We start from the raw sequence: 11,718 nt of genomic DNA, 5'->3' as shown, positions 1-11,718 counted from the left end.
AAATGATTACGAAACAGAAGGGAGAGAAAAAATCAAGAGCCATGAAACAAGAAATGCCACCCAAAAAGAGAACACGTTTATTTAAAGTTAATCTACACAAACAGAAGGACAAGTGTTGATACGAGCATAAAAATGCTCAGGCAAATATGTAGCGTGTGGGACTTCCAAGCTGGTGCTCTGGGATTTCCAGGCTTTTCCTGTGCAGCCGGAGGGCTAATACCTGCTGGGGCTGAAAGGCGATGTCTGTTTCTACCTCACCACAAAGCACCTTCCTTTCTTCTGCCCAGTGATCTTTTCCAGAAAGGTCTGCGTATTTCAAGGAAACGCCATACTCAACCAAGACATACCCGCAACTACTTTGCACTGGACTCAAGGAGCTTCCTTGAGACAAAATGGCTGCTCAAATCTTTTTCCAAGACGAGGGTCTTTGGTCATTTTCAACAGATCTCGTGAAATTTGACCTGTGGCTACAGGTTACCAGGATGTGCGCATGAAGTAACTTACTTCCTCTTCTTTAAGCTCCAGCGACTCCGGTCAGCAAAATGGAGGGTGGAATCATTGACATCTGTTTGCTTAGGGCTAGCCTCTGGGCTCTCTTGGGAAACACCAGGAGCATTGTTTTTCTAGAGAAAAAGGAAGCCTCGAGGGTGGGGAGTCTCCATCACTATATCGGGAAATCTGAGAAATGCTTTTGAGCCTTCTTTCTTCCCTCCTTCCTCCCCACCCAGAAAGAAAAATTTCCCCCAAACCTATAAATCCTGAAAACAGAATGACATTTTTGTTGAAGTTTCTTAAATTCATGGCCCTTGGAGGCTGAATCAGGAAACTTCAGAAGACTTGCAATCATCCAATATCCTTCTGTTGGGGGATGCCAGGGGCTTGATTTGGGGATTAAGCAAGCCTGGAAATTTAAGGCAATTGATAGTAAATGACAATGAGTGTGTTACAGAAAGAAAAAAAAGAGAGAAAAAAAGCTCTTTCCAATACTCTGGACTGAGAGGGTATATAAATATAAAATATAATTGAAATATAATAGAAATCGAAATATAAATATATATAAGTATAAACATATAATATAAAAATAAACTATAAAATTCCTTCAATGTCACTGATGCATAATCTTGTAAGGCAGATTCTCTCTGCCTTAATTCATGTTTTCAATTTGGATCATTGGGGGGAAAGCTGGATTCAGGGAAGGTGATGCTTCTGACTTCTTGCCTTAGACCTTTTTTAAAAAATATATTCATTCTTTGAGAGAGAGAGAGAACTTTAAAAAAAAATTAATTATTCTTTGAGACAGAGAGGGAACACAAGCAGGGGATGGGCAGAGAGAGGGAGATACAGAATCTGAAGCAGGTGAGGCAGGGCTCGAACTAACAAACCGCGAGATCATGACCTGAGCCGAAGTCTGACGCTTAACACACTGAGCCACCCAGGCGCCCCTTGCCTTAGAACATTTTAGCAGCTTTTGGTTCATTGATTTCACTAACCTTTACCAAGGCCTTAAAATCTCTTTCTAAGACACTAAACTTTCTAAGACACTAAACAAGTGTATTGGGAGTGAGGATGTAGACCAGCAATGACACGTAGTCGTAACTGTAAAGGTAATAATAATAATAATAATAATAATAATAATAGCCACTGATTATTTCCCAGCTACGGGGCTCAGCACCCTGAGACATTCCCCCGGTGCCTGTGAGGTGCAGGCTTTGGAGCAAAGGACTCCAGAGAGGAAGCAGATATGGTCTCCATCCCAAGAATTATCTTATTTAAATATTTGCTTTCTTAAAGTTTACTTATTTATTTTGAGAGAGAGAGAGAGAGAGAGAGAGAGAGCGAAAGAGAGAGAGAGTGAGCAAATATGAGCAGGGAGGAGAAAGAGAATCCCAAACAGGCTTCGGGATGTTAGCACAGAGCCCGACATGGGGCTCGATCCCCTGACCGTGAGATCATGACCTGAGCTTAAACCAAGACTCAGACGCTTGACCTCCTGAGCCACCCAGGTGCCCCAGATACTTTCAATGACTTCCTAAGGTAGGTATTACTATCATCTTCCTTTTCTTTCTGCTTAGGAAACGGGTTTAGAGCGGTGAAGAAATCGGTGGTAGTTAAGAACTCCCAATCCAGACCCTGGGGCCTGACCATTATGCTTCCCTGCCCCCGGGAAACGTCATTCCCTAGGTGCGCAGAGTCCCTTGGAGGAGGAAGCCAGGGGGCTTACAGGGACGGAAGCTGGCAAGGCGACTTTCACTGAAACAGAGCTGGACAGAACCTTGGATCCCATCCTTCACTCTTCCGGCTTTCAAACGTGATTATGATCTGCCCTAAAAATGAGAGTGGACCTGTTTAAGGCTTCCAGAACCCAGAAGACTGTGTAGCTGTCCTCTTCTTCTGCGAGGTCATCCCCAAGCTCTCAATCCTCAGTGAGGTCCCCTCCCTGCTGTCCTGCAGTATTTCCAAGGAATGAAGCTCAATGAAGACGTTTCTTCGAGTGTTTTACAGCAGGCTCATATAATTAGTTTGATCTCCACGGGACCTTGTGAAGTAGGCCAGGGGATACGTTATACTTGCGTTTTGTATTATTCCTTTTTCTACAGTCCAGGAAATTGAGTCCCTAAAAGGTGAGGTGACTCGCCCAGGGCATTGAGCTCGTCTGGTGTAGGGCTGGGATTCTCACTCGGGACCTTCAGCCTCCAGACCTGATTTGTCCTATGACACCCAGCCCCTCCTGTCTACGAGGTGCAGGCTTTTGAAGGAAGGGCTCTGGACAGGAAGCAGAGACGGTCTCCACTCCAGGAAGGATGACTCTTTTCTTTGGGAGATGCCCCTTATCTCATCCAATGAGTGACCACACAAATGGTACTTTTTTTTTTTTTTTTTTTTCAGAACTTCCAGAACTATTTTGCAGGCACACTTGGTTTTGTATTTCTTTCTGTGCCCCGCCCCGCTTTCTGGGGATTTTGTGAGCTGGCCAGCAACTGGGCGGTCCTTACAGGTGTCAGCGAAGCCTGTGTCAGCGGCTAATGGGGACAGCCTGGGGGAAAGGGCGGAGACTCCGAAGTCAGGCCAACCTGCACCCAAGTCCTGCCACTGAACTTCCGTCTGGAATAACTCTGGGCAGGCACCTGACCTCTCAGTGCCTGGGGCACCTCAACCTGGAGGAAGATCCTACTAGCTTCCTGCAGCGCGAGGGCGAGAACTGAGGTACTGCAGGAACCCTCTCGAGCGCAGGGCACGGCGGCCGCCAGCCGGAAATGCTCTCGGCGTAGCTGTTATTGTCGTTGGGGCGTCTTCCTTATCACCTTCCTGAAAGGTTCAGCTAATCCTTGCTGAGCCTGCAAAGCTTCCTCTGTGTATTTCAACACGTGCTTCTGCTGAATCTGTACTTGTGGGCGGTTCTCTTTTATCTTCATTCAGGCGAGGAGCAAGCTCGCATCCAAAACCATGGTTCAACCAAGTGCAACCTAGCACTGTAACTTCCCCCAGCTGGAGGGATGCATATTAATAGGATCAACCTGAGACCCCCCCTCCCAGGCAGGTGTCCACCCCCCCCCGCCCCCAGAAGTTCACAAACACACGGGTTAAATTTGGAACAGGAGCTTTTGAACCAGAACCCCCTTTTAACCATTTGTGGTACCTCCCACCCCACCCCCACCCCCTGCTAAGTGCCTGCTAAGTGCGGCCAGTGGGAAGCTCCGTTTTATCGTCGTGGGTGCTTCCAACAAGGCCAGCGACCGCCAGAAACCAAGTCAATACCTGTTCCAGGGACCGCGGACCCCGCCTTGTAGAGCACATTCACGCGGACCAAAGGCATTGCCCGGAGAGCTGATTTCCTCCCTCCTCTGCGCCAGGGAAGGACACAACTGCTCCCAGAGCCGCACAGCTGTTCCCCACGATGCCTCTGAGGCCAGCTGACTCTAGCTCAGTAATACCAAAGCTGCCTGCTTGTTGTCCTCAAAGCGGCCTTAGGAAACGTTGCCCGCGTTAAGGGCCTCTGCTGCACAAAAGCAAACACAGTCCCACCGCAGCCCAGTGAGCTCAGCCCTCGCCCCGTCGCGGAGGACACAGCAACCAACTTCTCTAGGCTGGCTACCTGGGACCCTATTGCTTTCCGTGTCCCCAATTTACCCACCCCTCTATTTCAGGGGCAAAAAAAACAAAAAACAAAAAACAAAAAACAATACATGGCCGTGACTTTGAAAGCCACCCCTCCACTGCGACTTCCCAGACCCAGAAGCGAGTTCCTTTCCTATCAATTCTTCGGCGCTATTTCCCTCTCTCTCTACCCCAGGGCACGGAAATGGCACGGGCAGAGTGTCTGTTCCTACTGTGGGCTCACACTTAGCGTGAAAAGCCTTGAAAGAATTTGACGGCAGCTTGGGCTGGACCTGGAATACATCCAGGTAAGCCTCTGGAGTACTTGCATTTGGACGACTGCTCTCCTCATTTCTGAACCGACCTGTAACTAACTCTGAACTCTCAATGCCAAGCTCTGCGCTGAAGTTGACTTGCGTGACCTCGTTTAAACCCAACAAAGACTCCGTGAAGTTGGTACTGCGATTATGTCCGTTTTAATGTTAAGCGAAGCAGGGGGAATTAACTAGAACCCACATTACTGCCCTCTCTGCCACAGTGTCTCCCAGTTACGAAAGGCTGCGAGCTTTGTTCTCTTCAGAGATGAAAGTACCTTGAGGGGTGGGGACCAAGCCTTAAAGTTCTGTGCCAAGTTTACAGTTCAGTTCTCACTACCAGGCGGGCGTTTCAGAAATGCCGAGACCCGTCCACTTCTCAACGAGAATCTATACAGAGCACGTCTCTATTTGGAGCCTCCTGGGTTTTCAACGTAGTATCGAACCCTACCGGAGAGACAAAGGAAGTACACAATCTCTTTGAGGGAGGTTAGTCCGTAAGAAACAGAAAAATCAATTAAGTGTTAAACTAAAGATAAACATTTCAGCGGTCCAGAGGGGGGATCGGGACATCACGCCGAGGTGATGGGATTTGAACTGGCCCTTGAAGAATGAGCTGATGTCAAGAGGTGGAGAGGGAGGAGAGGGCCCAATGGTGGGAGGAAAGTCTTGGGGGGAGAAAATGGGGAGGTGGCCCGTAACAATACAATACATACACTGTAAGTCCTTTTCCTCATCAAGGCTGGGAATTCTAGAAGCCTCACAGAGTCTCTCTCCCCTTGATAAAACAAATACTTCTTAGCTCATCAAATAGATTTTTCTTAAAAGCCTGGGGTAGGAGTCCAAGGACCCACGTAGGGTGTGTCCCAGAGGCAGGAGGACTGCTTCTCGGCAGTTCTTGCTTTTCAAGTTTATTTATTTATTGGGGGGCAGGGGGAGGGGGCAGAGAGAGAGGGAGAGAGAGAATCCCAAGCAGGCTTCGCACTGCTCCCTACCGCACCCGGGTTGGTATCCTGGCTCGTGCTCCCTCCAAGCTTATGCCGTCACTGAGGATAGTGATGACAAAGCGCGAATCACCGAGTCTCCAGGGACAGGTGACACGCCAGGTATTTTACATACATTAACTCAATGAATCTTCACAGGAAAGGTAGCTCATTATCATATCACCTCCCTTTTGGGGATGGCGAAATGGAGGTTTAACGAGATTAAGTACCTTGCCCAAAGTCACACTGGTCATTAGCGGAGCGGGGGCTCCAACCTCAGGGGTCCATGGGACCCCTCGGTGTATGTTCTCAGCCCGCTAAGAACTGCTTCCCAAGTCACCGACCTTCCTGGGGTCTCAGTTTCCTCCTTCGTAAAGCATTCATGGAAACACCTATGGTGGAGAGTAGGGAGGAGTAACACGGGAATGCGAGTGAACCCTCTGGCCCCAGTGCTTGGACATCCTGAGTGTTCCTAGTTCTGGGTCATCTACCAGGCTCATCCCCTGAGCACTTTCTTCTTTTCTTTTCTTTTTATTTTTTTTAATGTTTATTTTATTTTTGAGAGAGAGAGACAGAGCATGAGCAGGGGAGGGGCAGAGAGCGAGGCTCCAGGAAGCAGGCTCCAGGCTCTGAGCTGTCAGCACAGAGCCCGACGCTGGGCTCGAACTCACAGACTGTGAGATCATGACCTGAGCCGAAGTCGGACTCCCAACGGACTGAGCCACCCAGGCTCCTGAGCACTTTTTTCATGGAAAGTGCAATCATTATTAGTTGTCACCATTTAAAAACAGGGCATGTTTACATTAGCTTGTCTTGTAACGTGACTCTCCATTTCGTCAAGGATTGTGTAAGTGGTCAGGAAGTACAGAGGGCTCTTACACAGTCTCCTGTCTTACTCAATCTCTGGGATACCACATACAGAAATGGGCAACTGCTTTCTGTTTTAGCTTCTTTCTCCTTTTTCTCTTTTGCATAGCTTTATGGCTCTCACTGAAGGTGAAACTAGGAAAATACTTCACCCAGAGGTGAGTCTATAGGTGATGAAAGTTATAACAAGGCTCTATTGTCTTTGGTGGAGGTGGGGAGCCCCGCATGCCCTGGGCTCAGGCATTAAGTACTGTTCTACCAAATACTCACACACCGGGCAGGTGTTTGAGGTGGGGTGGCCCCGGGGCAGTTGCCGAACAGGGTACACAAAAGGTTAGTGAGTATAATTACACTTTCATAAAAATGAATGTTGGACTTCCTCCCCTGCTGCGTCTTAGCTACTGGGGCTAAAAGAAATATTTTAATTAGTTTCAGCTTCCAAAAGAGTCTTAGCAGGCCAGACTTCCGAATCTGCCTCCCACGGGGAAAACGCTTTCAAATCCCACCAGTTGGCAACAAATCCCTCCCAAACAAAAACCCAAAACCGAAAACCACATTTCGAACTAAACAAGTCACTGCTTCTTAGATAGACAGCTGCAGTGTGCACTTGGAGATTGGCGTGACACAATCTCGAGCAAAAGCAGAACCTCCGGGTCTTTTGTCATTTACCACGAATTGCAGGATGTTACCACCAAAGCACCACAGAAGTCTTATAACCCACCACCCTTTCATTTGACGTTTCCAGAAAAAAATAGGTGCGCCCCAGAGAGTTTACGGTACATAAATTGGTAACAAGTTCATAGTGGATTCTAGGTAAGTTTTCCTTTTTCTCTTTCTCCTTTTCTAGAGGGTCTACGTGTTGCATTACTCATGCATGGCCGTCGTCACCTTTCGAAAGAGGTGCCAACATTCCCCTTTCACACATGAGGGATCGGGGCTGAGACCCGACTAAGTGACACGTTCCGTATCACAAGTGGCAGGTGCGGGACCTGGAACCGAATGGTCTGGCCAGCTGACTTTTAACTTCTGCATAATGCCGCCAGGGCCATTTTAGAACAATGAAAGACAAAATGTAGCACAGAACTGAAGGAGAAAATGCCCTCGGAAAAAACCTCCACCCACTTTTAATGTAACACCCTTAGTTTATTTCCACACAGGCCACTATCTCTGGGGGGGGGGGGGGAAGGTGGGGCTACCTTTGGGAGTATCATTCAGAATGATGGATGGAGTACACAGGTAAACAAAACAAAACAAAACAAAACAAAACAAAACAAAACAGGGAGAAACAGAAGCTAACTCCCAATGTTATTCTTCCCTGAACAACTTGGTAGATTATTTAGGCCAATTATGCTCTTGGGAAATAACCCTCTCCACTGTGTCGCCTCCTCACTTTTTCAAAGAGCTTTCAACCCTGCCCTCCTGTTGACATAAATGTTCACAGCGGGTTTTATCCAGGCCAGTTTTAGAAAACACTAATAGGTTCATGGATTTCTGGGATTAAAGAAAGAATTCTTATTTTCTTTTGTTGCTTCAGGTAGCATTCGTTGTACAAATACTCCTCTTGCTGAAATCCCCGTAAAGCTCAACAAACGTGCAAAACGGATTGGGGTGCGCTATTTTAGTGAGAAAAGGCATCCCCACAAAATTCTTTAAAGCCGCGGACTCTCCTTGGTGTTTATTTATTCGAGCCTATTTTGAGCACCACCCCAGACCCTGCTAGGTGCTGCGTGTGTGGTGCCGCAGTGAAAAACATCTATGAACTAGACAAATATGGTTCCAAACAGTCACAGGCTGAATGAACGAGAATGACCGTGGGCAGAGGAAAGTGACTTGATTTTAAGGTGGTCAGTGAAAGCATCTCTGAGGAAAGAACATTTCTACTCTGTTCCTGAGACTTGACTGATACGTGGGGGCCAGCTAGGTAAAGAATGGGAAAATGGGAGGAGTGGAGAGAAGGAACACATTCCTTTAAGAGGGAACCGTATCTGCAAAGCCACGGAGGTGGGGAAAAGTTTGGCAAGTTTGAGAAAAAAAAAAAAAAAAAAAAAAGCATGACTGGACTGTCAAGAGCAAGGGGGTGAGGGGTCCAAAAGGAAGGGGGCGGGGCATAAGACTGTGTTTAAATCACCTTTTATTTACAGATAGAGAAACACTTCACGGAGATGCCAGAAGTAAGAAAGGCTACCATGTTGGGAGCCTCTGTTCACGGAAGAACTATCAGAGGTGAAATTATTCTCCCCCCAGAAATTATAAAATTAGTCAATGAATCGGGGCGCCTGGGTGGCTCAGTCGGTTAAGCCGCCGACTTGGGCTCAGGTCCTGATCTCACGGTTCGTGAGTTCGAGTCCCGCGTCGGGCTCTGTGCTGACCGCTGGGAGCCTGGAGCCTGCTTCGGATCCTGTGTCTCCTCTCTCTGCCCCTCCCCAACTTGTGCTCTGTCTCTCTATGTCTCTCAAAAAATAAATAAATGTCAAAAAAAAAAAATTAAATTAGTCAATGAAGAACTGATTTGATTTCCATACGTCTATTTTATCACCCAACTGGGAAAAAGGTGTGATGCTTGATTCTGTGTAAGTTCACAACTCGGGTAACTTACTAGCACTTTTTTTTTCCTCAATTTTAGGCAATAATGCGTGGGCCAGAAATTGCAAACTGGTGAACGGCAAGCTGACGGGGGTGCACAGACATACGTGGTTTCTTTGGCCAGAACGGTGTTTTTCAAAGTCTAAGCGAGCTGCAACGGCACCAGCTACTTTTGTAACGGTGCACGGCTACACCACGGGTCCCAGCTTCCCCAGCGTAGAGCAGGGACCACGAGACTGAGTTCTGCCAATGGAATATACGCTTCTGGGCAGTGTCATGGCAAATCCTTCCCCCAGTGTTCGAGCTGTATCCGCAGCTGGACCCACGGAGGGAAACTAGCGTAGCAGATGTAGATCCTCATGAAGAAGGGAGCCTTTGCCCCTGAAGGAGCTGACAGGGTCTCCACCGTGACCTGCACTGGCTGTGATGGGAGGGAACATCAACACCACTGAGATGTTGAGTTTGTGTGTGACAACCGTGTCTTTGGGTCCCTCTAAAATCGGGTTATGAGGTATGGATTCGTGTGCAAGTGGCTTATTTGGAGGTGATCCCTTGGAAACATCGGTGGGTGCGTGGGGAGGTGGGATGGGGAAGGAGTGGAAACCAATGAATGATACATTGTCTGCCAGCGTCTGCTGTGGGCAGCTCAGTCACACAAGGGAACGCTGGGGGAACCCAGAAGATGCCTCAGGGCTGTCTCAGCGGAGGGGTGAAAAGACTGGGGATTCATGCACTCCCCGTGTGTCTGTCGTTGGTGGGATGATGCCTCCAAAAGCATTAATTCTTCAGCATACCAGGCATACCCTGCACAAATGCCCAGTGCGCATACACTGTTTTGAGCAAGACTTAAAGTTGTGTTCAGGAGGCAGCTTGGTGGGCAGAGACAAGTGCCGAGTGGACACGAGGAGGCCACCGACAACGTCTGCTGAAAATGTTTAGCCCACACTGATGCAGGTGCCAACGTTCGAAACTAGACGGCAACATAAAACTCTGAATTTCTGACCTCTCTCAAAACATAAGCAGAAAGTCACCAGTGGGTCTGCATTTCTGTATGGCGGTAACTGGTTGGAGCAGAGTAGCGATTGATGCTTTAGATGCAGGTAGTGTCTCTAACTTTCCACAGTCGCCACTGCACCCTACTGTCTCTTAACCGCACCCTATTTCCCTTGTTTATGTGGCTTTCATGGTCCTTACGGTAGGCGTTTGAATCTGTAACCTCCGGCGCTCTAGTATGACAAGGCTTTTGTTTCTTTGTTTCTTTTTCATTCCAGCTGCATTTTCCTCCCTCCCTACTCCACTTTGAAAGCTGCTCAAAATATGTCTCCGTGAAACCTTCCCACCGACCTCCACCTACCAGACTCACGACACTTCTGTAGCCATTTGGACCTATAGTGTCCAATAAGTCACTGGCTACATGTAGCGATTAACATTTAAATTCCAGCTCCTTAAAAGTACCTAACTAAGATTAATGAAAATTAAACATTCAGTCCCGTCCACTGCACTGGCCACATTTCAAGGGATCGATAGTCCTACGAGGTCAGTGGCTAGCATATTGGACACCACAGCTAGAACACATTTCCCTAATTACACAAAGTTCTTTTGGATACACCGATTGATAGAATGGGCTGTCATTCGTGCTCTTGGCTTTTCTTGTAGGTGATCTTGTGTTTTCCATAAATAACCACCCTTTAAGATAAAATCCACTTCAAAAAGGAGAGAGCTTGCTCAGCATACCATCCATTCTTTCTCCCCCTCAAGTACCTGTGCAATTGTCCGCAGTTAACATTGTGAATGTTTCTCAAGTTTCTGCGTGAGGTTCTGTATCGCGGTCCCCCGTGGTCTCATTCAGGGAGATACTGTGTGTTCTCCTGTGCCCTCAGGCTTATCTGGAAAACTGGGAAAGTTGCTTCGGGTTGAAAAGACAGGATCAGGTATGATTTCAACATCCTACCCTTGCGGGATCGGAAAGAAGCTCATTAAGACTACTTACTGCTTTCGCCTTAAAAAAAAAAAAAAAGTATGGATTCCGTACTGTGATTTAATGTGTTTTGTGGTTTTTTGGTCTTTATTTAAAATTCCAAAGTGACTGAGGCAGTATAGCAACAAGTTAAAACACTTTGACTGAGAAGTCTGACAAACTGGGGTTGAAATCCCAGCTCTGATACTTGTTACCTATAGGGCCTTGTATGACTAACTTGCCTTCCCTAAGCCTTGGGGAAATAACGCTTCCCTCATAGAGGTTTTGTGAAGATTTGGTGAGTGAAATGCCAAGGAAAATGTTATAAATGCTAGCTATTATTTTTTTTTAAGTTTATTGATTTCTTTTGAAAGTGAGAGCGAGCGAGCAGGGAAGAGGGGTAGAGAGGCAGAGGGAGAGAGAATCCCAAGTAGGCTCCACACTGTCAGCATGGAGCCCAATGTGAGATTTGATCTCATGAACCATGAGATCATGATCTGAGCCCAAATCAAGAGTTGGATGCTTAACCAACTGAGCTACCCAGGTACCCCAGTGCTAGCTATTATTATCAGCAAAAAATCAGATACAAAGGAAAAAGAATCAAGATAATAATAGACTTCTGGTTGTACGCCATTTTGGAAAGGACCAAAGCAGATGATGCATTCAGAAAACTCCCTCCAACAGAAAGATGTGCAGAATTGCAGGAGATCCATTTGGCAAACACTCATTATTGGGGGCAGGGCGGGGGATATTTTAATGTATTTCCATTAGCATAAGATTCAGATTATCAGACCAACATCGCATTCTCCCCTTGTCCTACTCCTCCAAACAAATAATATGTCAAGTTAAGGCACCATTCAGTGAAAAACAAAAGGAAAAGCAGATGTTGGAAATAGGATGACCAGGAAAAAAAGGACTA

General features: G+C 47.1%; 1 long non-coding RNA gene across 1 annotated transcript; it reads left to right on the top strand.

Moving 5' to 3' along the window:
* Positions 1-2,004: 2,004 nt before the first annotated feature.
* On the top strand, positions 2,005-10,819 carry LOC122233158. Its single transcript, XR_006210639.1, has 5 exons — positions 2,005-3,204; positions 4,292-4,898; positions 6,369-8,180; positions 8,401-8,482; positions 8,883-10,819. It is a non-coding gene; the product is annotated as an uncharacterized LOC122233158 (long non-coding RNA).
* The last annotated feature ends 899 nt before the right edge of the window (positions 10,820-11,718 follow it).

This window comes from Panthera tigris, chromosome D4 (genome assembly GCF_018350195.1).
Source record: "Panthera tigris isolate Pti1 chromosome D4, P.tigris_Pti1_mat1.1, whole genome shotgun sequence".
Classification (NCBI taxonomy): domain Eukaryota; kingdom Metazoa; phylum Chordata; class Mammalia; order Carnivora; family Felidae; genus Panthera; species Panthera tigris.
The sequence above is the reverse complement of the archived record's forward strand: the minus strand, read 5'-3'. Positions and strand labels throughout refer to the sequence as shown.